Source organism: Numida meleagris, chromosome 3, assembly GCF_002078875.1.
Source record: "Numida meleagris isolate 19003 breed g44 Domestic line chromosome 3, NumMel1.0, whole genome shotgun sequence".
NCBI classification, from domain to species: Eukaryota; Metazoa; Chordata; class Aves; order Galliformes; family Numididae; genus Numida; species Numida meleagris.
Window position 1 is genome coordinate 4,678,208 of NC_034411.1, and position 26,195 is coordinate 4,704,402.

Sequence of the window (26,195 nt, forward strand, 5' to 3'; positions counted from 1 at the left end):
GTTTTTCATGCTTTGGATGTTTGCTTTCTTGAAGGGAGATTGTATCTTTCAAATTTTTGTCATTACCTGTGGAGCTCTAAATGTTTTAAGACCTCTTCTGGTTTAGTGTCTGAAGTGAAGAGATGCGCGTAGCATCTTCTTGTGATGAAAAAAAGATGAAAATAATTAGAGGAAAGAAAAAGCTTATGCAATTCCTCTCTTCGTCTATTGGGTTATAATGATCTAATTTGGCTACTTGAGAAACACTGTGGGAAGATTTTTCCCCCATTCCCACCCCTCAAATCTTGGCTCCACTCCCCACCCCCAAGGGGGCATGGTTTCTGTGTCTTCAGGCTGTTTGCTTTTTTTCCTTGGTATCTGCTTGGTGTTGTCATTAATTGTTGGGAATACTGATCCATTTGCAAGAACTAATTGTTGGTGTTATTTATTGGAAGGAAACATACTGTGTTTTTCTCTGTAACAAAGTGCAGAGGTCCTCAAAGTTGTGCTGGTCAAATTGCTGTGCTTGCCTACAACAGTATAAAGCTATATGGAGATGCTGGAGCTCATGTCTGTAAAGAGTATGCCCATGCAGCATGGGCTGCCCGTGCTCTTGGATTGCTTGGTATTTTTTTCTCTGCATTGTTCCTCACTTCACAGTGGAGTCAAGTTAGTGGGTTTACTGGAGTACAAGTAGAATCAGTCAGTTACTTTAAAATGTGTTTTGGAACTGCAACAAGAAAAGATGGTATTAGCAAGCAAAAGTTTCTAATAATCTTGTAGTTTACTGATGCACAAAAGCCTGTCTAAATAACAGACTACAGTAGCATCTGTGTGGCATCTCCCTGTGTAGTGAAGGCTCTGAAGCTTTAGTTAGATAATTTTTTCTTTATTCTTTCAAGATGGTATTTCCAACAGTGCTTTTGCTGAATTCTTTCCTTTATTATTCTACAGTGGGTCAGTGTTTGCTTACTTTATTTATTTATTATATATGTAGGTTCTCCTTATTCATGGAGCTCCCTTGAATTGCAGATTGGAACTGGCTGCAGATTAGTTTTGGAATGGAAATGGCTTGCTTTTCTTGACTTAGAGGGTTTTTTCATGCTTTCTTTGTGGAACGTCAAAAACTTTACAGTCCTAGTTCAGAAATCATCTGTGACCAGAGCGAGGATGTTTTCTGGCTTCTACAGCACAACTGAGTTGCAGAGTGACTGAGAGGTACCTGAAGAAGGGAGATGATGTGACATTTAGCTAAAACCATTCTCAATTGTGTACCACTGTGAACATGTTATTCTTGCAGAATGGTTCTCTAAAATGTCCTTGTCAGTGATTGTATTGCAGGCAGGTATTAGTTTAACTTAATGTTTTTCCTTGAGCATCTTGTTAAGTTAATTTCCTATCTTCCTTCCTTTTTTTAAAGGATTCTATGGAGATATGTATAAAAATCATAGTTTTAGTCTTGTCTTTTTTAGTCTTCAAGTATTATACTCTCCATTATGTGGAACTTGAATCTTGGCTCTGAACAAGTTGCTTCCTTCTATCTCTGCTTGGCTGCTGCCTCTATGTATCCGAAGCATGGGCAGTGGGATATTAAGAAGGTCTCATGACTTAAGTAGGCCTAATGTAGTAATGCTAATTTTGACTAACATTTCTGGGGGCTGTTGGAAAACTGAAAACGTGGAGCTTACTCTGTTCACTTTTAGGCTTCTTCTGATGTGGGTTTTCTTTATATAGACTAGCTAATCCAAAAAACAGAAATAAGCAGCAGAAGCATCAGTAAGACTTAAAGATAAATTCAGAATTATTTGTAGTATCAGCTAAGGAGTATCTATTCTGGGCTTCCCAGTTCAGAACAGACAGGGATCTCCTAGAAGGAGTACAGTGGAGGGCCACAAAGATGATCAAGGGCCTGGAGCATCTCCCTTGTGAGGAAGGCTTCTCCCTTCTGAGAGAAGACTGAGAGGGGATCTGATTAATGTTCATAAATATCTAAAGGGAGGTGGGAGCCAAATGGATGAGGCCAGGCTCTTTTCAGTGATGCATAGCAATAGGACAAGAGCAATGGCCTGAAACTTGCATATAGGAAGTTCCATACAATCATGCGGAAGGTCTTCTTTATGGTAAGGGTGCTGGAGCACTGGAACGGGCTGTCCAGAGAGGTGGTGGAGTCTCCTTCTATGGAGATATTCAAGGCCTGTCTGAATGCCTACCTGTGTGACCTATTGTAGGGAAGCTGGACTCAATGTTCTCTGGAGGTCCCTTCCAACCCCTGCGATTCTGTATCTTTTTTAATGAATATTTGGGGAGGTAATAGTACTTTTGCTATTTATACTATTATAATGTGGTAGGTGCTTAATTTGAAGTAGATACAGGAGCTGCATTTTGAAAGTGGGTGTTTTTATATGTGGCTGTGTAGTCATGTATATTAAATAGCAGTTCATCACTGCTGGCCTCACATAAATTTACTTGTTACCTGTTAAATCTTACTGTCAAGTTGTAAGATAAGACAATGTATATTAATGTGCTTGTGAGTTAGATTTACTAGGAGCAAGAGCAAGAGGAGAAAATTATGGAGGAGTATGAGGGGGGAAGGATTATTCTTTTTTTATTTGATTGGGAAGGGGCATGACTTGCAGAACACTACAAGAAGTGTTAATTATTAGCTTTGAAAAATGTTCTTAGAGGTACAAAACTATGGTACTGAGAAGAAAAATCTTTCATATCCAGGAAAAAAAGAACATCCTTTCTCTAATCAAGTTGCTTTTTGTTAATAAGTCTGTAGTATTATTTGCATATTAGCAAATAGCCAGTTGCTACAATTAGAGCAATGAGGTTACTCCCTTCAGTGAACTGTGCTCAAGCAATAGAATCTCCCCTAATTCTCCCAAATCTGGTGGAAAAGCTAGTGCCTTTTAAAGGGGATGTTGTTTCTCATTTTGAGAGAACAAATGGTAAGTAAAAATCTTAGTCTGATAAATAGCAAGGAGGGTTAGTGAAGAAAATAATCGAACTTCTTATATCTCTTTTCTAGTCGGAAAGCAGGCCAGGAAGCAACTTACATCTGAGTCTTTCAGGAAATTTAGGGTTTGAAGCACTTGTCCTGCTGCATGTCCTTGTCCTGGCACTGGAGTCGTGTCCAACTGGGAAATTCTCATTGTCCTACCAAGTCTCAGCTCTTCCTGTTGGAAGATGCTTTTCCTCCCTTTTCTGAAGCTTTTGCCTTCAGAACCACGTTAAAATATTTTACTCTAGCCCTAATGTATTTCTTAATTTCCTCAACTGGTGTTTCTTCTGGACTCTTGACCTTAAGGTATAATTTGATCACTTGATTTTTGAGGCATCACGTTTCTCTCCTGCCTCACATTACACATGAAGTAGAAGTACCACACATAGAAGGTGCGAACTGAATACGTTATTGCTGAGCTATGCTTAAACCAATGTGTAGTTACAGCCAGCGGCTGAACCATGCCATCCCACATAAACAGCTTGTTAATGTGCAGTCAATAGCTGTAGTTGCCTTGAACTTGGTGCTTAATGAACAGGTGGGGAAGAAAGGATGATCTCAAATCTGGAGCAGATCTGACACCAGGCAATTTCGCTGATTGCTAATCTGTTTCATTTGCCAACTTAATTTATCAAGCAAAGTTTTCATCTTGCAGCTTCTGAAGTAGAAATTACTTCAGCAGTGCTCTGTCTGAATGTTAGGAAGGCATGTGAGTTGGTAGCGGGCCCTGTAGTAGCATCACGTGTATACTCATTCCCTGCACCCGTAAGTTACTTTTAGGATTTTTGCATGGAAAATTTGCATTTATTAGCACTAATTTTTCAACTGGAGCTAAGCACATAAATAATCACAATGGACGCTTCTTATTGAGTCTGATTCTAGTAGCATGGTTTTTAAAGTGCATCTTGTTTTATCTACAGTATTCAGATAGGAGAACTGGGAACTTGCTCTGAAATCACAAAGTCAGCTGGCATCTGCTTATGTACCTTGCACTTCTGTTATTTCCTCAGGGGAATAGAGCTAATACTGCTTCTAAATGTTAGTTTGGTTTTCATCTTAAGTGTGACCAACCTGAGGGGTTAATCGAAGGTTTCTCAGGTTAAATTACAGTTGGTGCGATTACACGTATATAATCCCAGATTCATTTATGTATTTCCCATTTATTCAACAGAAAATCAACACAAATCATTGCTGGAATCAGTCACTCTCAATAATCCTGACATCTGTGGATAAGTTCCTTACTGCTTTCTGCAACACATGTGCTGAATGTTTCACGTGAGCAGTAGACGTGGTTGAACTGCTGCTGTTTAATCTGATTTCACTGTAGTTCTTCTCTTTACTATAGCACTGTTTGGCAGAAAACTAGAAATGTGTCCCAAGTAACAGTGATCAGGAGAGTGTAACCAAAGGGAAGTGTATCTAGAGGTGCCATTTCATTAAGGTGGGTTAGTGTTACTGTTGTCTTGGTGAAACGACTTTTACTCTCAGGATGTGACAAGGACTTTAATGTTGGGGAGACTGACTCAGAAATGCACTGCAGAAAAATAGGGCCTACTACTACACACCGGAGTGCTTGAGGCTGAAGGGAATGGACTGCAAACAGTTTAAAAAGAAAAAAGAAGTGTTGTTTTCTCTTTAAAATTAATGCGGTGTGAGAGTTGTGTGCTGATTTGCTGTATCAGTGTTTTGGTTGTGATGGCAGAAACTGCAAAGAAAGCAGAGCCTGGAAGATCTTGCCGTTGTGTCCCTCAGCGTTGTATCCTAGCTGGCACCAGCACTCCAGAACTTCAGTTTCAAAAAGGAAATAAGCTGTAATGTGGAGGATGCGTTCGGTTGGTTAATTTTTGTACTGCCTGTGTTTGTCAGGTGCGTTGCTCACCCGATCACTTTGACAACCTGACTGTACTTAAATCAGAACTTTGTGACGCGAAGGAAATTCTCATCTTCTGTGTGCTGTGCATCCTACAAGCTTGTTTCCAACGGCATCCCTTAACGAGCAGAGATGAGTTGTGCGTGCAGCTGTTCCTCAGGCACGGCCCCAGCGTCCCCCTGCCTGCACTGTGCCAGGGGATGGAGGGAAGAGGTGAGACCTGTGAGAGAAGCACTGCCTGCAGCCTGCCACACGGCCAGGCACTGCAGACAGGCAGGTGCTTCATGTTAACAGGCAGCGGGATGCCAGGGCTCAGCCACAAAAAAAAATCAGTAGGGAAAAGATGTACTTTCCATGGGGCAAAGGCACTTAACTGAAAGGCTCCCTGTGCTAACAGACTGTGGAATGAGGCAGGGGCTTCTGTCAAAGCAAGTTGAGGTTGAAAGCAATGTTGTTTGTCCTTCCAGGCAGTGGAATGAGGTGGGGGTGCAGAATATCAGAATACTCTGGCACAGAGTCAGGTGGGCAAGTGTCTCCTCTGGCTGGATTCAGCATAGCTTGAGAGTTTTCTGGTAACCTAACATAAAGTGGGCAAGGTAAGAGGCATTTTAGGGACCTGATCTAACCTGATGGTCTATAGCACACGTATTTAGTGAACAGCTTGATCTTAAAGTAGGTAGTGCTTTCAGGGCACTATCTATGTGCTTACTGAAACCAGTACAGTGTTCTTATTTCTCTGTGCTTCAATTGTCGAGCCCATTCAGTCTCATATTATTTCTAGAGCTCGTGACGAAAGGATCATCTGTATAAATGATGCTGATATTTTTGCGTGTTAAAACAGGTTAACTAAACAAACTGCCTGAGTGCTGTGTGAATACAGAGGAAACATCTCTAGTAACTTCTTGTTGATACTTTCTGAAACAGGGTGGCTGGCAGTTGACAAGCTGCATGTAGTGGAGCAGGGCAGAGCTGGGAGGGCTCTGCTGGAGATGCAGGTTGCCGGCTGTGATTGTTACAGGCAGTAGTGACAGGGTGTCACGTGCCAGGTCTCCGATCTGTCCCACCTTTAGGTTCTCTGTCTCATGACACTGCTGCTTTTTATTCACCGTGTTTTGAGGTAATGGTAACTGAAAATCCTTGTTTCCTGTATTCTGGGATTAGAATGTGGACTTTACTACATGTCACACCACTATGTTTATTGATCCTTCATGCTGTAATTACTCTGCAATTCTTCTGTACATTCCTTCTGGAGGAAAAACCTACTGACATACAAACAAAACACTGGTAAAGCTGGATGTCTGTCTGTCTTGCAAATGAGACATGCGAGGAGTGCCATGAGTGCTTTCTGACAGCAGGTGGCAATAGCTCTACTGTTATTGGGAAGCCACTTGCTGCTCTACCTTAATTTTTCTTGGACATCGAATCAGTAATGACTTAAGCAGAAGAAACAATGCATGTATTCTAAGGTTGCTTCTTGGATGCGTTACTGGTATGGCTTGCACTTATTAAATGTCTGCTCCATTACATGTATTTAATGGGTGTTTGAAAGAGAATGTGAGACTGATGTGGTTTGGAAGAACCTTAAGCATCTCTTACTTCACAGAGGAGTATGTTTAGGAAGGACCTTGCTTTCAGCCTGTTCTGTCCTGCATCTGCCGGTGGGATTGTCATCTTCAGTGGTGTGATGGATGTGTAAGGAGCTAGCTGAGATCTTATTGCATCATTATGCTTTGTTTCATAATATTAAATCCACTTCTAATCAGGACTTGGGATTATGTGAAGGATTTTTTAAGCCGATAGTTGCCACAGTATGTTCTGAGTTAAGATACGCATGCAGAGTGGTGTTTTTTTCAACTCTTTGCGTTTAAATAAGTAAAATAATCAAGATTCCAGTTACTGAAAGCTGACAGGACACAGAATTCTCCTCTGCAATGCCTCCAGAATCTGGGCAGGTGGCTGGCTGGTGGGCTGAGATTGTGCATGTTGTGCTAATATAGTCTCTTCATCCCTCTGTCCGTGTGAACCTGTTTGCTCTTTATTAGCATTTATAACTATAAAGTCATTGAGATGGACTAGGCTCTGGATTTGCACGGATTGTACACTGGCTGACATCACGTTGAGCTAAGTAATGCTGTAGTGTTAGCATGGGAATTAGTATTTCTATGCAAATCTTAATCCCATTAAACATAGGCTCTTAAATTGAATAAGGGAAAACATGCTCTGATCAGAGCAACTGAACTTCAGGTTTATCTCGTCTCAGTGGTACGCTCCGAGAACAGGTTAGCTGCTTGCTAAAAGTTGTAATGAGCATTGATGTTGAAAAATGCTGCTGTGTTAGGGACCCTGCCAGTCTCCTCTTCCTTCCCCTTTGCCAGGAGGCACTGCTCTGGCTTAATTTTTATGGCTGCCGAGCAGAAGACGGATGCCTTGTCTTCCACCCTTTAATTTCTAGTTGTTTGTTTCTCTAGTGTTTTGCTATTTGCTGTAAATTTTGGGAAACCTTTTAGGACTATTAGTCACTTTAAGCATAGCTTTGATCACTTGTTACATACATAATTACGGACTCCAAGGTGCAGGCTAGGCCTGATTTTGACCTATGGCTGCTGGAAACAGACTCTTCTGGCAGAAGAAGGAAATTTCCATGCGATGTTGCAAAAGCAGAAGCTGCTTTTCTTCAGAATTGAAGCATCTGTCCCTTCAAGATTGCTGCTAAGAGTGTGGCCTGGCTTTTAAACCTAGACTCCAGCCCTCTTCTGTGTGACCCACTGTCACAGTCACTGCAGGTGGTGACTGCAGCTGTAAATGTGTATATCAGAGCGCAGTGGAGGTTTGCAAAAGCAGTATTTGCCTGTTAGTGAAGCATGCCAGTGAGTGTTTGCAATATGTGCAATAATGCTGAGACACCTGTGCGTTTATATGCTGTTGTTCAGAGTTGTGAAATGTGTTGGGTTGTATGCAGGGCCTATTTTAAATATAGTACTGAAAATGTGGTGGATTCCTTTGCCTCCTCCAGAACGGTGCTGTGATGAGCAGTACATCTCTGACTCCTGTGGAGTTTATGCTTTGAGATGACAAGAACGTTCAAACATGACTTTTAATATCTCCTGACTGCACTGTGGTTTGCACAACATGCTCAAGTAGCTGAGAGAGGGGTGTGCTGTGCACCTTTGTTTGTTGGATGCCTTCTCCTTGGCGTGGCCTGGTGGCTGCAGAGGAACCAGTAAGGCCTGGCTCCTTCTCCCCTGCATGCTGGCCATTCTCCAGGCTGCCTCTAGGGCAGGAGTCTCATAAGGAAGGAATTACTCAGCTCTTTTAGGAGCTACGTTGTAATGACCCTTATTCTGTGGTGGTTTCAGTGGTGATGCCTCAAACCCCAGGGCTCCTACTGCCTATTGTCTGTGAAAAGTATTGATTCAGACTTCTTTGGATTACTGCTCCTTCTCCCTCCTGTCACTTGTGCGCCTATGCTGCAATAACTTCAATCCGGTGTACAATATGAATCACTTAAATATGCCTCCATAGCACCTTTCATGCTTTACAGTTGGATCCTATATAGTAATAAATGGAAGTAGTTCTTATCTGGTGTACCTAGTTGCAGGCTGTTTCAAAAAGATGGTTGTCAGCCGCACTGGGTTTGTATTTAGAACTTCTTGCATTTCAAATCTGCTTTTAAGGGCATAAGAAATGCTTTTAAATTTAAAGTGTGAAGCATATTGCTTTTTCAAGAGAGCTATACTCTTGTCATCGGAAATAACTTTTATTTCAGAAAGATGTGCTATTGCTTTCAACTGCCTCACATCAGCTTATGGAGGAACGTAAGTCTTCCCAATGACTTAATATGTTAGATGATAATAACTGGCAATCCATTTCCTTTACGTCGCTAAGAATTTGTGGTGTATTTCTTTTCCTCTTAAAGAAACTGGTTGCCTTTTCATCCTGTTGGTTTCAGTTCGCTTTGCAGTGATTGCGTTAAGCAGTACGGTCCACGTCTCTGCTTGACTAATTCTGAACTTCTGCAAATCCAAGTACTGATATTAGTCTTTCTGAACTTAAAATTGTTTTATAGTGAGTTCATGAATAGTCAGTGAAAAATGGTGGATTTTACCCACTGAATTCTCCAAACTACATTAAGTATAGTAGCAGAATCCAGAATTTATGCACAATGTATTTCTGAGGTTTCGTGAGGATTTTCAATTTTGTTTGGATATTAAATTCAAAGTAAAGCAACTGAGTTTGCGCTGGGGCTGAGCTGGAACAGACACTGCAGTTACTTTTCCTTTCACTCCTTGGACAGATAACTCAGGACTTAAGAGATGTTTGCTGCATGATGACAAACTTCAGGCTTTCAGAGAGAGGAGGGATTGGCATTAAGGCTATTGGGGCACAGTTGAAATATCCCTGTCTTGCACCTCATTTCTGGCAAAGATGAATCTGCTGAGGAGGCCCAGATTTGATGTGTCGGCAGGGCTTAGAGCCCAGAGCTTTCAGTCAGTAGTTCACAGCTTTAGACCAGTCCCAACAGCAGCAAGAGGTTAAATTTAAAAAACCAAACAAACAACAAAAAAAAAAACCACAAAAAACCACCCACCCACCCACCCAAAACAAACCCCAAATCCAAAGTGAATTCACTGACATCACAGAGGGATGTTTTCAGGTGGGGGCACATCTCTGTATTCCTGTCAGAAACGGAGCATGAGGTTTTGGTTCCCATCTTTCTCGGCGCTTGCGGGTTTCAGTTAGATCTGGCTTCTCCTCTTTCTTTCTTTGTGTTGGCATCACCTGACTCAAACCAGGCTCTGAGCCAGGGAGCAGAGCTTAGCAGTGTAGCTTTGCAGCATCTCTGCCACGTTCCTCTCCCCTCCCCTCCCCTGGCACTAGCACGTGGTAGAGCAGCTTGTGTTGATTGCGTCCTCTTCTTTATTTATTTATTTTAACTGTTTCTGCCCTTATCCTAGTTAGGAAAAGGATAGATGACAGGAACTGTATGCTGTGTTGCCTCTTCTTCCCCTCTTAGAAGGGCCACTGTGAGCTGTTATCAGACATAGCCTCATAATTGCAGATAAGTATCTCCAATCACAACCTTCAACCTTGGTTTCAGCAGCAGTGGGCACCAGCAGTCAGTGAAGCTGTAGCGATGCATTTATAACAGTTTTTTTTATTATTATTCGGGCCAGCGCTAATCATCCAGGAAAGCTGGATTTTATTCTTCTTGTTGGCCTCTTCAGAAATCGAAGGCTGCTTGGCTTTGCCCGGGGGTGAGACTGAAATGGCTGGCTGCTCTGCGTCCTTGCTACAGACACTGTGCCTCGGGGACCTCCTCGAGCACCACTGGAGTCACTTCAGATTTTGTAATTCCCTGCTGACAATTAAGTCGATTTGCTGGTGCAGGCATGATGGAGCTAAGCTAGGACACGTGCCTTTTCTAGCCAGGGCATGGAGTGAAAGTTGACTCTTCTGCTTCAGTGGCATCAAAAGCTGAAGCATATCATTACCTGTCCCTGAGGAAAGGGTAGATGTAGTAGTTAAGGGCATGGTGTAGTGGGCAATATTGGTGATAGGTGGACGGTTGAACTGCATGATCTTGGAGGTTTTTTCCAACCTTAATGATTCAGTGATTCTATCTACTAGGTTTAACTTCACTGGACTTGTTAGTCTCAGATTAACTTTACTTAAAGCAGAGGAGGGATCACAGCAGGGAGCAGTTGAGCCTGGTGCAATAGTTGGCAAAGTATCAGCCTTCAGCAAGAGAGGATCCAGCCTGGAGCTCGAGCTCAGGGCCTGTGCCTGGGACAGAAGATGGATATGGCCTCGAGACCTTGAGTCTTAGGAAAGAGGACGGACACTTGGGAGTGTCCCAAGAGAGTTTTCACTCTTGTCCAGCATGGTCTCTGACTGGATCAAGAATTAATTCTGGAAATAGCCCAGCCAAACGCAGCTTGCAGCTTTCCTAGTGCTAGAAATACTGCTGTGACTTAATGGCTTCTGTCGAAGTTATTGTGCACGGTCTTGCTAAATATATAACTTAGTTAATGTTTCTGTTTTAGCTTGGGTCTAATTTCTCTTCAGCCCTTGCCTGAATACTGTTATCAGTTTGGAGTTATTCTGATGAAATGGAGGATGATTTAGCTGTAAAAAAGCACTATTTCTTCTGGCTGCTTGTAGAGAAATCAGCTTATGAATTGGTTTACGATCTTTGCTTGGGGTTATTGTGCTTTGCAGACATGGGATCTGGTGATGGTGGGTTTTTTTTTTTAGTGGAAGATTTTATTCTCAGTGTCAATGCTGCAGCATCTAACATAGATTTGCACTCACTGGTTTTTTTTGTTAATTTTTTATTTAGCTACACTTTTAGATGTTTTTCCAAGAATAGCAAAATAAATATCCTGCACCATCAGCAAGTAATCTGGTGTGGTACAAATGCCAAAAATAAAATCCTGTATAATTAGCCAGACTGGAAAGTTTTAAGTTGCGATGATGAATTCCGTTCACTTGCAATATATCTCTTGTGTGTATAATTAATCTCCGAATTACATGAGAAAGAAAATATGCATATAAACCAGAAATAAGGTTTACATTCTCCTTTGGAAACCTTGCTGTGAGAAGCTGATATGTTAATGGCTGTAGGTTTTTCATCCGTGGGTATCTAAACCACGTAATCTTAAGAATCAGAAGTCCAAATCTGGTACTTCTGAAGCACTTTTCTTCTCCTTTGTCCAAGAAGCTTGCTTTTCAGAATGCATGGCTGAGTCTTTTCAGTACGAACGCATTATTCTTCTGAAATTTAATATCTGCACTGTGTATAATATGCCTGCGTCATATCAGATAGTGCTTGCAAACTATAAAAATGCAGGTTTTAAATAAAGTACTTGTGCAGATTGAATAGATTTGAGTTCAAGCCTTAAAACTGCAAAAACTATTCAAGTTCTTAAATTCTAGTGTAGGCATATTCACACTTTGGTAGAATTGCTTATATATAATTTAAGGATATATAGCCCTTTTTTTTTCCAAGAGTTGCATTTCTCATTGGAGTATTCTTCCAGTATTTAATAATAAGGCACTAATTTTTATTCTTTTTAAGGGCTGCTCTGTAATCACTGTAGTTCATTATTTCAGCTTCAAAGTGTAGTCTGTGCAGAAGCAATGAGGTGTATCCACATCGAGAAATTAAGCAATAATCGTGTAGTTTGGTGTTTCAACAGGCTTTGTTCATTAGTAAGTACAACGATCCATTGTAAGTACATGCTGTAGTCACGATGTTCTTAAGAGTCTGAAATTCAGACTCTCCAGAATAATTTTAAGTATATTCCTGTCGGTAGTGGTACTGCCAAGAGTACCAAATGCACTTAAATGTGTCTTGCTGTAATGGCAACTGTTCTGCAAAGTCGTTATGGGGAGAATACTGGAAATGGTGGGATACTTCCATGTGTGCATGCATGGCTTTGGAGTTACCAGTAGCTCATGCTCACACTGTGAGAGAGAAGAACTGTAGACACGTTAGAATGATTGGAAAGGTGTTTTTTTTTTTAAATAAAACAATTGAAAAACTTGGAGCGAGAAAAGGAGAAATGAAAACACAGCAAACACTGTGGAAGACAAGGAAAGGAGAAATGGGGGGGGAAAGGAAGACAGCACTGAAATGCAGGTGGGCTTATGCAGGAGAAGTTGCTGGTGGTTTGGGTTTGAATTACTGAAGCTCATCCAGTGACTTCAGCCACTGAAATCATAGTGACTAAGACAATGCTTACTGGTTGTGAAGCCCTCTGAGTAAGGGCTGAGGAGGGGATGCTTTGCATTCCTGAGAACACTGGGGTGTGCTACAGATGTGAGTGGGAGGGGATGAGGGGGTGGTTTGACCAGAGCGTTGTGGTCTGGGGCTGTAAGCATTCAGCAGTTTGGGAGCTTCTGGACAATAAAAGCACTGAACTCTTCTCTTTCAGTGAGGGGGACCTGTCTGTACGCTCAGCTGCTCCCCTGGAAGCTGCCAACCTCAGACTGTCCTGGTCAAATGTAAAATACTGGAATCCAGCCATTCAGGGGAATTTCTTTCACCTTTTCTACATCAGTGAGGCAAACCAGTATATAAATAGATTTTTATCAGAGATGCCCACATCTCCCGAGCCTGGTATCTTCATGCGAGGGCTCCGGTGCAGGCAGGCTTGTCATGGTCGCCTGGTGCATGGCAGCATTTAGCCAGAGAAACTGCAAGCAAAGCACTAACTCACATCTGATTAACTGTTGGTGTTTTATCTGATCCTGAGAAATGGCGAACTGTATAAAAACCACCCTTGCCTTTGTATTCTATCAAGAGCAAATGATTAGTGATTCCAGACTGACATTTGTAAACCTTCTTGCTTCCTAACAAGCACTAAATGTTTTCTAAATGGAGGCAGGGTTCAAATCTCCTTTTATTAGTCGCTGTGAGCATGCCACTGAATGTTACTGTGCAGGTTTTGGGTCGCTAGAGTGTGCTGCGAGCCCGGCACTGTGCGTGTCCTGCTGCGGGCCGCCTGCCTTCCTCAGCCCGCTGCCCTGCTGTCTCCTGGGCAACTCCAGCCAGCCCCCTGCTATTTCCTTTGTGCTGCGTCCTGCTCCCCGAGGAAGATGGCTCCCCAGCTACCTGGTGCACAGGGGACAGCAGCTTGTCACTGGGTCCTGCAGCATCGCTGCCTTTGGCCGAGCCAGGAGCACCGCCAGCGTGTCACTGAGCCACTGTGGGTGCAGGACGGGAATGGAGCTGGGCTGGTGGGCTTTGTGCTGCAGGAAAACACAGACCTGCTACACAGGACTTGGTGTGGAAGGAACGTGGTCAATGCGTTGCTTGGAAATGGAGTAATTCTCATTATCATAAGGTTCTGCTTCTTAAAATAAGTGGCTTGCTGCCTGTCCTTTGGTAGAGATGAACAAATTAGAAGTAGCAACTACTTAGGCTACTTAATGCTTTTCTGCTTGGTCAGGAAAACCTTGGCTAAATGCTTTTCATGTTTTTGGAAAAGGCTGAGATGGTAGGAATATATAGCTTGAGGACAAATCCGAAACTGTGTTTAAAAAAAAAGTAATTAAAAGATATTTTTTTATTACTTCTACTGTCCTGTCTAATTTTAATTAAGTTCATCCTCTGATGAGAATTGCAGTCTGAAAAAGCAGTGGGAAATCCATAATGTCTTCCCCTGGATGAAGATTGCAGCTGACAATTCGCTGCCGCAGGCGTGCTGTGCGTTCCTGCCCTAAGATTGAAGTATGGGGAGTGGTTTCCTTAGGGACAGGTCAGTGCGGGGCTGAAGGACCATTACAAACCCCAGAGCCTTGAGGAAATATCTCAAGACCTGTCTTCCATGCAAGTAAATGCATATTTTTCGAAGTAATAACTTCAAAACCAAAAGCCAACTGATGAGCAGCAGCGTTGCGTGTGTGTTCCTGTACCTCTGTGTTCTGCGAAGAGTGAAACGAGTAATAAAGTTGGGTGTGTTGTTCAGGGCTCTGCTCCCGGGCAGTCCTGTACCAGGAAGAAGCCAGCCTGACCCCTGTGCACACAAGGGATTACGGCAGCTGCTAAGGACCAGGCTGCTGCCTGCAGCTGCATGCACGGCTCTGCTGCTGGCTCTGTAACTTGTTCTCTAAAGCAGGCAGGCATCTTGCACAACAGAAAACCGTGGGGGTATGGGCGAGGATTAGGACAGCTAGGAAGAAAGGGGAAAAATAAAACTCTTGGAAGTGTCTCCTTTCCCACCTCTGCTGCTGGTTTAGCCCTTACGCAAAAGCCAGTTGTCCAGCTACTTGGTGTCTCTGTCGAGCATGCGGGTAAAGCGGCCAAATCAGACGGGCAGGATCCTAAGTGGGATTTGTGTTTTATAGCAACACGATAACGCTGTTTAATCTGGAAATAGTTAGGGCTGCTAATATGTCTGGAATTTCTGCCAGATGGTCATTTTCTTGTCTAGAGCGATACGAGCTGCAAGCAGGGCAGGGGGGAAACCACCTCTGCAAGCAGATCCAGCAGCTTTGCCCTGTTCATGCACCGTGGGGAGCTCCTTTGTCCCGTGTCTGTAATTGGATGGGATGAACCTGGGTTTGGCACACCGGTCTTGGAAAAGTGCAAATTCTCTTCTCAGCTTAGAGAGGGGATGAATGCTTCTTATTAATTTTTGCTTCATTAATGTGAGAAATATGTTTTTAGATTTCTGGTTTTTTTTTTCTGAGCTATATGTTAAAGTTGTAAATTTTCTTGGAAAGCTAGTGAATGGAACATGCCTATGAAGAGATGAAAGTAATTATGCTGCAATGCTCCACTAGCAACAGAGAGCAGTATGGGATAAAATTATTTGGATAGACGCCAAAGCCAAATTTTGTTCCATTTTAAGCTAAAACTAATTAAAGTTGTCAGGTCTTACGGTGGTCAAAGGTTGCTCAGCTGCTACTTGAAATAAATGAGTCTTTTTTCTCAATCAGTAACGCTACCAGCTCTGCGCTTTCTGTCATCCTCCCGAGCCCAAGAACCTTCTGAAATAAGTATGCATGTTTACTTCTGTGTTTGTCCACTTCAGTGTGCCAATTAGCATGTGATGGTCCTAATTTGGAGCTAAATGCCTCACCTGTAAATGCCTCACTGGTTTTTAGCCTTTTCCTCTGTGCTTGCCTTCCCTGTTACTTTACTTCATTTGTGCAGAGGATTTCTTATGAGGAAATTTCACCAGGGGGCTGCTTCAAGACTTTTTCCAGAAAAGCTGATTAGGGTGATGGTATATATTATTTATATCCACTGCACAAGATTGGGAACAAATGCAGTTTCCTAGAATGCGAAGTCTGATTGAATATTCTAATCTCTAAAATATTCTTAATTTCTAAAATGTCATGTCAGTTGTGTAGTTGACCTGAAATTCTGTTGAAGGAGCTGTTGGTCGTGAAGACAGTTGTGAGCTTGCCAGATTGAAGTGGTGTAGCCAGCCTGGATCTCTGTTGTTTGTTTTTTGCTGGTGTTTTTTTAATCACACTGAATATATTCCTTCCTCATAAAAAAATATAAAAATAAAAATTAAAAAATACTGACATGTCGTCATTCCAAACACGCATACAGCATTTTCAAGAATGGAGAGCATGTGGTTACTGTCAGTAGTGGGGTTTTTAATAAGAAACTGCACAGGGAATAAGTTGCAGGGAGTTGGACTTTCTTCAGTGTTACACGTATGTCAATGCGGAGATGAATGTATATACTCAGGGTTTGATACCAGAGTGTTAAAAATGGAATTACTGCAGTCTTGCATTTCATAGTTCGTGGCTGAGAGGTTTGAAAATGTGTTTGGATATTGGAGGTGTCACGTTGAGAGCTGAGAAGACATGGAGTAAAGAGACTGACATCAAGCAGAGCTACTTGCTGAAATGCTGAGTGTATTTTACTTTCAAATACCACCTTTTAATAAACTTTAGATGTAAAGTTTCTCCTAGCTCTACTGTAGACTTACCATAAAATTTAGACATCAAGCCTGACTGGCTAAATTCCAACTCAGATAATTAATAACTTGCCCTTGCAAATTCATGTAGGCTTTTTTTTATTCCCTATTTTTTCTGCCCTGCGCAACTTTGAAGTATGCTGCCCATATATTTTACTATGCGATATCTATTCTGAATAAAAATTTTTAAGAGTGCTGAGGGGATGAGCCTGGCAGCGTGCAGCGGGGTTGCGTGTCGTTGACTTCCTGTGCTTTTGAATGTCTCAACTTCGATATTTTGTTGAAGGTATTGGGTTAAATTGGCTTTGCGCATTAGTCTTAGGAAGTAAAATAGCGTAGCTGGGTGCTGCTAGATGCAGAGAGGTGCTTTTATGGTTTTTAACCATGTTGCCAAGAGATTTTTCATATATTGCAAGTGCTAGACGTATGAGATCAAACAGGTTGTGTAAGACTTGCTTTGACTTTCCAGCGTCTATGTATAATTTTAGTAATAAAGTGTAAGCATAATCGTGAAGCAATACTGTTGTTTTTCCTGTGAATTTCGGTTGTGGAGCTAGCACATAAATCCTTAACTGTTCACTATACGCTTTCAGCAGTGACTGCACAGAAGAAACTTATTTGACCAGACTTCAATGGCAATCTAGAGCAAGTCTGACAAAGCCCATGGGACCAACATAACTCTTGGTTGCAGCAGGTGCTCGCTAAGCCAGGGTTTAGCAATTTGTTGCCTCAAACTGTAAGGGAAGCAACCAGTCTGACCAGAATATCAGTTCACAGCATTTCCGTGGAGATTGCTCCAGAATGGCCAATGTGTAACATTAAAAAAGAAACAAAACCATTTTTACTTTTTAAAAGGGAAAAATTATGCTGACTGCACTGGGAGGAGCAAAGAAGTGCAATTACTGTAGATGTAGAAGAATCTTGAAGGTATTTAGCAGCAGCAATAATAATAATAATAAGCCTTAAATTTGCTATTAGCTTAGTTAGGTTGGGTGCTGTCTGTATGTGCTTCCCCAGTAAGAGACCTGCCTGCTGCTCAGCTGTGACGCTTCTATGTTTGCTGAGAGCTTTGCTTGCCTTTGCAGGAGAAAAGTGCAGCTTGCCCGTAATGTGCTGCCCCACATTGAAGGGGATGGGGGACTTGTCCCCTGCCTCTGACATCAATCCGTGGCTTTGAAATGCCAACTTTGCTGCAAAATTTGGGATTTTTGCAGCAGCAATAGTAAATGAAACGGACTGGCTCTTCACCAAAGTGCCCTATTTTGGCTATCTCCCTGCCTGCGGTGTGGGAGGGAGAGCCGGCTGGCTTTGGTCTTTCAGAAGAACAGAGCTAACTTGGATGTTAAACTTCTCAATTCCTAAATCTTGTCACTGTGATAAGCGATTAGACAGATTCATAGTCAACAGGTCATAAATGTGTAGTAAAAGGACTGGATGGAGATGTACTCTAACATCCTTAATGGAGCAGTTAGGGATACAGGGAGATATGCAGGGAGAGGACTGCAGGCACTTCCCAGCTGATGTGTTCTCCCTGAGCAGCATCCCCTGGTGCTCCCACCAGGAGGAAAATCGTGGGCTAGGCAGATCATTAGTCTTATCCCATAAAGGCATTTCTTCCTCTTAAGAGAATTTCTGAGTAGGTAGCTCTCTCTTTTAAAAACTAAACTGCTCAGGCTTCTCAGGATGGGTTCAATTCCCCTCTCTGCCTCTGTCATCAGGAATAAGTTTAAATTTGCATAAAACATGGAGGAAATGCTTCCACGTTATTTCTAGTAGCCTTGATGTCTAGGAACGTCTTCTCCTTGTAGGAATAAATGTCACAAGCTAAGCCCCTGTTCTCTAAATACTTTTTCCAAGAGCTGTAGCTGAAATAATTGAACTGCCAGTTACATAGTTATCTGGGATGTCGTGGAGCGGTGGGTATCCTTACACACATGCACTCTAGTAGTTAATAAAGCCAGCCTGAAGCTGGGCGCTGTATTCCTAGAAACAGAAAAATCCAAGTGGTTTTGAGTGATCTCAGTGTGGCATCCGCTGGGAACTTGCTGCAGGGAATAGCCATTAAAATGGAGATGTACATCCACACACATGCCTTTAACACAGCATGGGAGGGTGTGCACAGAAGAAAGCATTACGTTGACTCAGTGTACAGAGCATGCTTAAGATTATTTTCTTATTGCCAGATTTTTTGCGAATTCAGTTTAAAATCTGTGCCATGACAAACTGTGCTTGCTGTTCTGGGTTGCTAACAGTATCTGGAAACCTTACGTTAATCGCAAAAACCCACAAGCCCCCGAACAAGCAAACAAATCAAAGAAGCCATGGATTAGCTTGTTACGCTGTCCTGGATGACTTGTTTTTCAGTATGCTTGCGGGGATTGGTTTCTGCTGCCCACTGGATGCTTAATCCTGCTTTTAAAACGGAAATTTGGTGGAGAAGGTACTCAGTCGTCCTTTCTAGAATAGAAGAATTGTTCATCAAACAACAATTGAATATGAATATCTGTTTATGGCAGCACTAAAGCTTGTAATAGCTTTCTCTGCGTGTTCAGTGTTTGGAGGTCCTTTTGATGACTACTGGTGCTACATAGGGGAGTTTTGAGGCAGAAACTGCAGCAGCTTTTGTTTCATTTTGTTGGAGTATGAAGATGAAGGTATGTGGATAACAGAGGCATGCCTTCAGAGGGTGCTAGATCAGTGACCGTGGTGTGGAAATTACATGGCCTGTTTCACCCTTGAAGTTCTCAAACCTTCATTACTCTTAGAGCACAAGTTTGTTGGGTGAAACTATATGCACGTATCTGAGGCTCGCTTTTGTTGTTGGCTGCCTCACTAGAAGCGCTGAACATCTCACATGTAAATAAAGGGGGGTTTCATTTACTGCTGGTAACTAGTAAATATGTTCTTTGTGTTCCATACCACATTTGAAGAAAAACTCAACAGCTTGAGGTAGAGCATCTTGGGGCTCGCAGGGTGGCCCAGCTTTGTGTGTGGGGAGCGGCTGCCCACCGCCGCAGCTCTCTCTGTCTGCTGCAGGTCTGTGGGCTGGAAAGCGCAGCACAGGCCGCAGGGGCCCACAGCAAGGCACAAGTGAGACCTGTGCTTTCCCTGTCAGCCTGAAGCCAAGTGGAAGCTGCCGGCCTCAAACAAATGCTTTTGCTTTCATCTGTGGTCTGCAGCTGAAGGACAAAGGGGAGATTTTCAAAAGCCGTAATGAGAATCAGGAGTTGAAATCCCATTGACTTTTGATGAAGGCTGGGGGTAGGCGCGCTCGTTGCGCATCAGAAACTTCTCTCCTTTTTCCTTGTTGTCCGGGTCGCTGGCCCTGGTGATGTCCCTGTGCTGCCTCCGGTGCTCCTCTGGCAACAGAAGCTGTTCGGTGTTTGGTATCTTGCGCTTGGTTTTGAAACAACAGGGATCCAAGGATCCCAAATTCAGTCTGGGAAGTCTTGGCCCCTGCAGTCACTGTGAGGTTATGTGGGGAGAGCAACTCACTTTGCTATTTTGAGTCCACAGTGAGTGCCTCTATTTCCTTTATTTCCGGAATTATTTTAGGGGTTAAGACAGCATTGGGTGAAAATGTAACCCTTGCTTTATTTATTTATTTATTTATTTTTGAAAGAGGTCTTTGGATGCATTATGGATGAAGCTGGAGGCAAAGTGCTTTTAAAAAAGTTTATCTTGCATAGTCATGCTATATATGAGTGCACAATCTATACTTCTTATGCTGTTGTCCACCTTTTTGCTCGTGGCTGTGCTCCATAATTCGATAATTGATGCCTTTAGTATGCATATACAAAATGATGAATGATCACGTTATAAAACTACACAAATGCAGCATTGGGTGGTACTGGGAGCAGTGTAGGCTCACCATTTGTTTCGAGTTAGGTTGCACGAATGCCCGTGTCTTGACTGAAGTGATTTTTGCCAAAGCTGCTTGTCACGGAGTTATCTCTAGATCTACCTGTGTCCATGACAGGGGGACAGGAGGTCCACTGACCCAAAAACGGGGGAGGTGTCAATGGTTTATGGGCCTGTTCAGCCCAGTTCTGTGACTAATGGGGCAGGGGGACCCACGCTCTGGGGTAGGGGAAAAGGTAAGGAGGTGGGAGATGGGCCTAACAACAGAACAGCGGCAACGATCTGAGGAGGAAAGTTAATTTACTAAATGTGATATTGGAATACAAGATTACACAATATAATACAATATAATTGGAATTTAGCCTAATAAATCAAATAATGAGAGAGAGAGTGCCCAAAACCAAAGGCCTTACTCTAAAACTGAAGGTGAAATGGCTAGACATTTCACTGCTGAGGTGAGCAGCAAGAAGAAGAGAGCCTCGTGACTTGTGAGCAGTTATATCTTTCCCTCTGAATGTGAAGTCCTCTGAGGTACGTAGTTCTTCTCTTCTGAGAACCAGGTACCTGGAAAATCGGCAGTCCACAGAGTGGGTGCATTAACTCTTTAACTCCCAGTGTTTTACATGATGTTATGATGTGGAATACCAATAACAAAAATCATAAAACCATGACACTGCTCTTCCATAAGGGCTACCTGTGAAAGAGTTTGTTCTGGCAGGTTCATCCACTCCTCTGTGTGCAAAACTTACTGTTATATTGGATATGAATTCTACTTTACCATAATGTATCAAAAACTTCAGTATCGCCAGACACTAACATCATTTCTGTAACATTTCAACGTGATCCATATTGGTTGTTCTTCCTAAAGTTGGAATTTATTTTGCTTAACCTGAACAATTACTACTGGAGGACTAAGTTGAGGTCTCTGGTTTTGGCTATTAATATTACACGCTTCAGCTGTTCTGTCTGTATGTTTTTAATTATGTAACTTTATTTTGGGTTTGATCTTTTCATTATATAAACTTTTGTCAGTTTAAGAACGGATTATGAAAGCACAAACTGGGAGAAACTCGTCTTGGTTGCCTCTGAAAAAAACCTGAACATAAGGATAGAAGCATGGTAATATCTTCATCGCTGATAAAATGTTTATATTAAAAAAAAAAAAGAAGACTAGGAAGAAGGAGGCTGTGAACAGTTTTAACCATCTGAGCAATGATTTCCTGGCTGTAGCCGGTAGTGTCTTCATGCTGAAGATGGGCAGTTACCTCATGCAGTTTCTTCCCTGGCTGTCTTCTGTGGCTTATGTAACACTTGCCCAAAATCTCAGCTGTTTTCAGAGTGTTTCGATAACTGAGAAATGTGACAGAAGGTTATTAAAAAGTAGAGATCTTGAAAGTCTCCAGAATAATTAAAATGCATAAAACAAGTAAGTAGCAGATGGCAAGCAAGTGTTTGAATTAAACCAATAACTCTTTAAATACATAACCTTAACAGCTAATGTACTGACATGGCAGACTGTACCAGAATTCCTGTCAGCATTGTTTTAATGATTTCAAGAGCCGAAATAATGTTAGAAACTATATTAAAAATAATAAAATTCATTAGCTTGGTTTAGGTTTGATCTCATCCTCCCTCACCCCAACCGCATGAATTTTCTTTTTCCTGCTGGCATTGCAAACCATTGCATGGTTTATTATTTCAGGGTTTTGTTTTGGTTTTGGACTTTGCACAATAGCATTACCAGCTCAAAGATGTTCTTCCAATTTTTTCCAAGATTGGTGAAACGAAGGATTTTCTTCCTGCAGCAGCGCCTGGTGAAAGGCCTGATGCTGTAACAGTACATCCAGCATCATGATTGTTTCCTACCTCTCAGCTATGAATGTGCAGAATTGTGCTGTGCACAAGTTGGAGAAGCAGGTTCTGTTGCTAATTCTTCACTTTAAACTACAGAATAAAAAATCTGAATGGTATTAGAGCCATTGGGAGTGTATGTAAATGTTGTCATGAACTAATACGTGTCTAATTGGAGTTTAATAGAAATGTTTTCATGGAGTACTGTTACCTACTTTCTGCTTGGCTCTTTAGCCTTTCTTCTTATTTCAGAAGAAAATGTGTTTGTTCAGCCTCCCCTGCCACCCTACCTCCCCCTTATTTCCAGCCTGGCAGACTACTTTGGGTCTTCATGTCAGGCTACGCTGTGCTTTTGATCAGCCCTGTACCAGCCTCCAGAGCGGATCTTCTGCTTATTTCTAAATATGTAACTTTTAGTAGGCTATTGTGGCATTGAAGCAAAAATGTGAATGATTTCTTTTGGGTTTTGCAAATACAGTCAAGCCTCCTGCTGTTTTGCTTCTTTGTGGCATGGGGAGAAGTAAAAGAAAGGGGAGTATCTATCCACGCATCAATTCATTTACGTACATTTCTTATCTTTCATTCCTCCTCAATTACTTTTATATATATAAAACCAGCATAGGTTTTCTTAAAGACTCTTTATAACATTTTTTTGTTGTTGTGGTAAGTTCAGTCCAGCAGAATTCCTTGTAACGATTCCTTGGTGTTAATGGATGCCGTAATTAATGGAATTTCTCTGGAAGCAAGACAGGTAGCCAGGGTTCTGGAAGCAGAAGCCCTTTGTAAGTAGGGGAGAAGTTAATGAAGCAGAGACAAAGAGAAATGCGGTAGCAGAAGCATCCACTGTAGTTGTGAGCAGTTTTCTTTGAGCTAGAGCTGCTCTGTGCTTCCCTTTGAACCCTGGCTGCGGCACCGCAAGGTTTAAACCCCAGTCTCCCACGTGTTTCTGCTGCTCCAGCTCCATGGAGCTATGCCTGCTCATTTATCCCGGACACAGAGTTCCCAAAATATTTTCTGTCCAAGCAATGCCGTTTCATCAAAATAAAGGAGGCAATGACAGAATGGTAATTCTGAAAATTATTTTTCCTTAAAGCTCATAAGGGATTTAGTGCTTTGAAATGAATAGGTTTTATGAATGCACGTACTTGGGCTTCTGTTTGTCAAGTCTTACGTTTTCAAATTCAGAATAAAATAAACAGCAAATAAATACTTGAATGATTAAAAGGACCTTTAAAGCAATCTGTATTATGAAGATTTCCTTTCTATAATTTCTGTAGCAAGGCAAAGTTCTTCTCTTAGATCTGAAAGGAGGAAACCCAGTAGGATGTCAAGATACTGCCTAAAGCGTATGCTAGCAGAAAGGTAGCACCAGGCAGTGCTTTTGTTCTGACACTATGAAAAGCTACATACATATTTCCTGTTCGCTCTCATGGAAAATGTTTTTCCTTGTCTTACAATAGTGATGCTCATCTACTCACTGGAATATCATTGCCAGTTATTTAGAGTAAAATATTTTCCTTCAGAAGGAACAAATTATCAGCAAATTGAATTGTGTAATGAGTTATGCCAGAAGTACAAGTAAGAAACTTGAATGTGCATAAATAATTTTGCTTGGATTGCTGCTGAAGTTGACAGGCAAGAAAATGAATGTCATATGTTTTTATTTATCCAGCTCCATTATTTGATTGGAGAATTTAAAAACCTTATTTGTGATACAGTGACTACTCCTTGAACCTTATCTTTGTGTCAGCCTCTTCTTAATTGCTTTTAATTCCACATAACTTTTTCCCAGCCTCTTGAAGCATTCATTGTACGTTCATTGTACATGCTCTGAATCCACACATAGGATCTGAATTACGCTTGGTGTGTTCTCTCTGCTTTTCACTATAAGGACATCTTTATTTTTGCTTTGTGAGTCTACTGAAAAGCTTTATTGCTTACTTTAGACAGGAACATGTGCTTTTTTCTTATTGTATTTGTTTTCACTTCTCTAAAAATGATAAAATCTTGGCAAATATGAATTTTAAAAAGCCATTCCTATCAAGTTGTTAGAGATGAGGTTATGTTTTGTTGAAAGCCTGAAACTCCTCCGTGCATATCTTGGACAACCCTGAATATTTCCCACTTGATGGTAGGGAAGAAATTTATTTTAACATACTAAGAAAGTACCTGTTGGTGTTTCAGACATAAATAACTTAATATAGCAGAATTTTATTGAGCTTATTTGACAGTTCTATAGAGACTGAGTTTTCTTGTTTGTTTGTAGAACTAGGGTTTTCCTTTTTGGTCTCTTCCTCGGTGCAGAAATTACAAAGCGATACCCATAAACGCAGCTAACATTGCATTGGAGTGCAAATTCAACAGAGATTCCTTTATGACTGATTCTTGGTTTGAGATGGTAATAGAGGGATTTGCAAAGTTATAGACCTTGGTCTTCTATAATGCCATCAGTTTTTCTTATACCTGCATTGTGCAGTGAGGTTGCTAGAACACCTTAGTTTGAAGATGAAGCTAAGATTTCTTCTTTATTGTCCTGGAAAGCTTCTGTTAGCTAATATTTGGTTAGCTGATACTAGAAAACCCGTAGTTCTCTGGTGTGTTACCTGATACTGTGGTCGGCATTGGCCGGCAATCTGTGATTGCCTTGGCTGGGTTAAATTTCTCCATCAGATTTTATTTATGCCTCTGATTTTAAGAATGTCATGAAGTCTCAAATTCAAGTGTTTGGAAGTCACTGTGCTAGTTGTGTTCCTAGAATCTGCAGTTGCCTGGGTGATAGCTTGGAGGAGCGTCCTCTAGACAAGAGGAGGAAGAAGGTGCAGTGATGAAGCCAGGGCACACATTGACTTGCTTGGGAAGAGTTTGCCTGTAAGAAGTAGTTACGGTTTGGAAACTGGAATAAATTTGAGAAAGTGGAAATATCTGCTGCATAATAGGGAACGTTTTGGAGCGTTCTCCTGAGCAAAATAGTCTTAGTATTGAGCTGGGTAACATGAGAGGAAATGCAGTGTCTGTCTGCAGCAGCCAGGCATGGCCCCACTGCCTGCAGCTACTGCCTGCAGCCAGGGCAGCTCCGAGCATTGGCACTGGCTGCCTTGAGCAGCAAGTTACTCACCACACAAATTTATGACTTCAGCATGCCAATCAGTAATAGAATTAAAACAGCCTGGTGGAATGAAATTTGTAATGCTGCTGCTACAAGCCACGAAATTCAAGTGCAGCTCTTCTATTTCATTCATTCATCAGTTGACTTCTTACAGCACCGAGCTTTCACTTGATTCAACAAGAGAGATGTTTATTAGCCATGTCTTCATAAACATAACTGGGAATTGAAGTTTTGTGTAGTTGGCAGAAATACTTACACAGGCTTATCATGAGGTAGCAGGTTCTTAAATGAAATGTGTCTTGAAATGGGATAGCACTGAAACAATTTATGGGATAGTTTTATAATCAATTGATAATTTAATTAATGTAGCATCTTAGCTACTTGTCTCTGATTTAACTTTTTCCAGATGTTTGTTTTAATGAAAAGCTCTTTAGAGACTCATGAGGAAGGCAACATCTGGGGAGCATTTATGGCAAGTTTGTGTGGAAGCAAAGATATGCTCCTGTAGTCATTAACTACCATGTCAGCACAGGTGCTTCTGAGATTTGGACAGACAATACAGATTTTTACAAATACGCATGTCTATTAGAAATTAAAAAAAAAAAGTGAAAAAAAAACGTAATGTAATGTGATCATGTGTTGATTTCTATAGCAAACCCACAACTGTCTCTAGGCAAGAGCTAAACAGCAGTGTACACTGGTTACCTTTATGGGCACTTCTGTCCAAGTGCTGTGGTTGTTACAAGGTGACGTACAGGGTCACCTTTCAGGCTGGACTCCTTTGCCTAAATAAAGCTCACTTTGCTCCTGTGTTACTGTAAGGCTTAGCCACTATAGCTGAGGAGTTGATCTTCAGTGCTCTAATAGGATGCAAATAAGAAGAACTGTTAGTGTTTTCTTTCACCAAAAACTTTTACCTTAGTGTGCTTTTAAGGTCCTCATGTTAGAGAAAGTGTGACCTGGTCGTCATGTGGCCTGGAAGAGAGGAAGACCTAGCAGGACTTGGAAATGGCTGTCTCCCAGCATAAGAAGCAGTAGGAAATGCTCTCCTAAGTCCTAGGCTATTGGGGCAAATAAAAC

The 26,195-nt window shown here is 41.8% G+C and overlaps 1 protein-coding gene across 12 annotated transcripts in view; it reads left to right on the plus strand.

Annotated features, from left to right (window-relative positions):
• The window catches only part of MACROD2 (MACRO domain containing 2), an 847,154-nt gene that overhangs the window by 25,678 nt on the left and 795,281 nt on the right, over positions 1 to 26,195 (plus strand). The gene's annotated exons all lie outside the window — the stretch shown is intronic.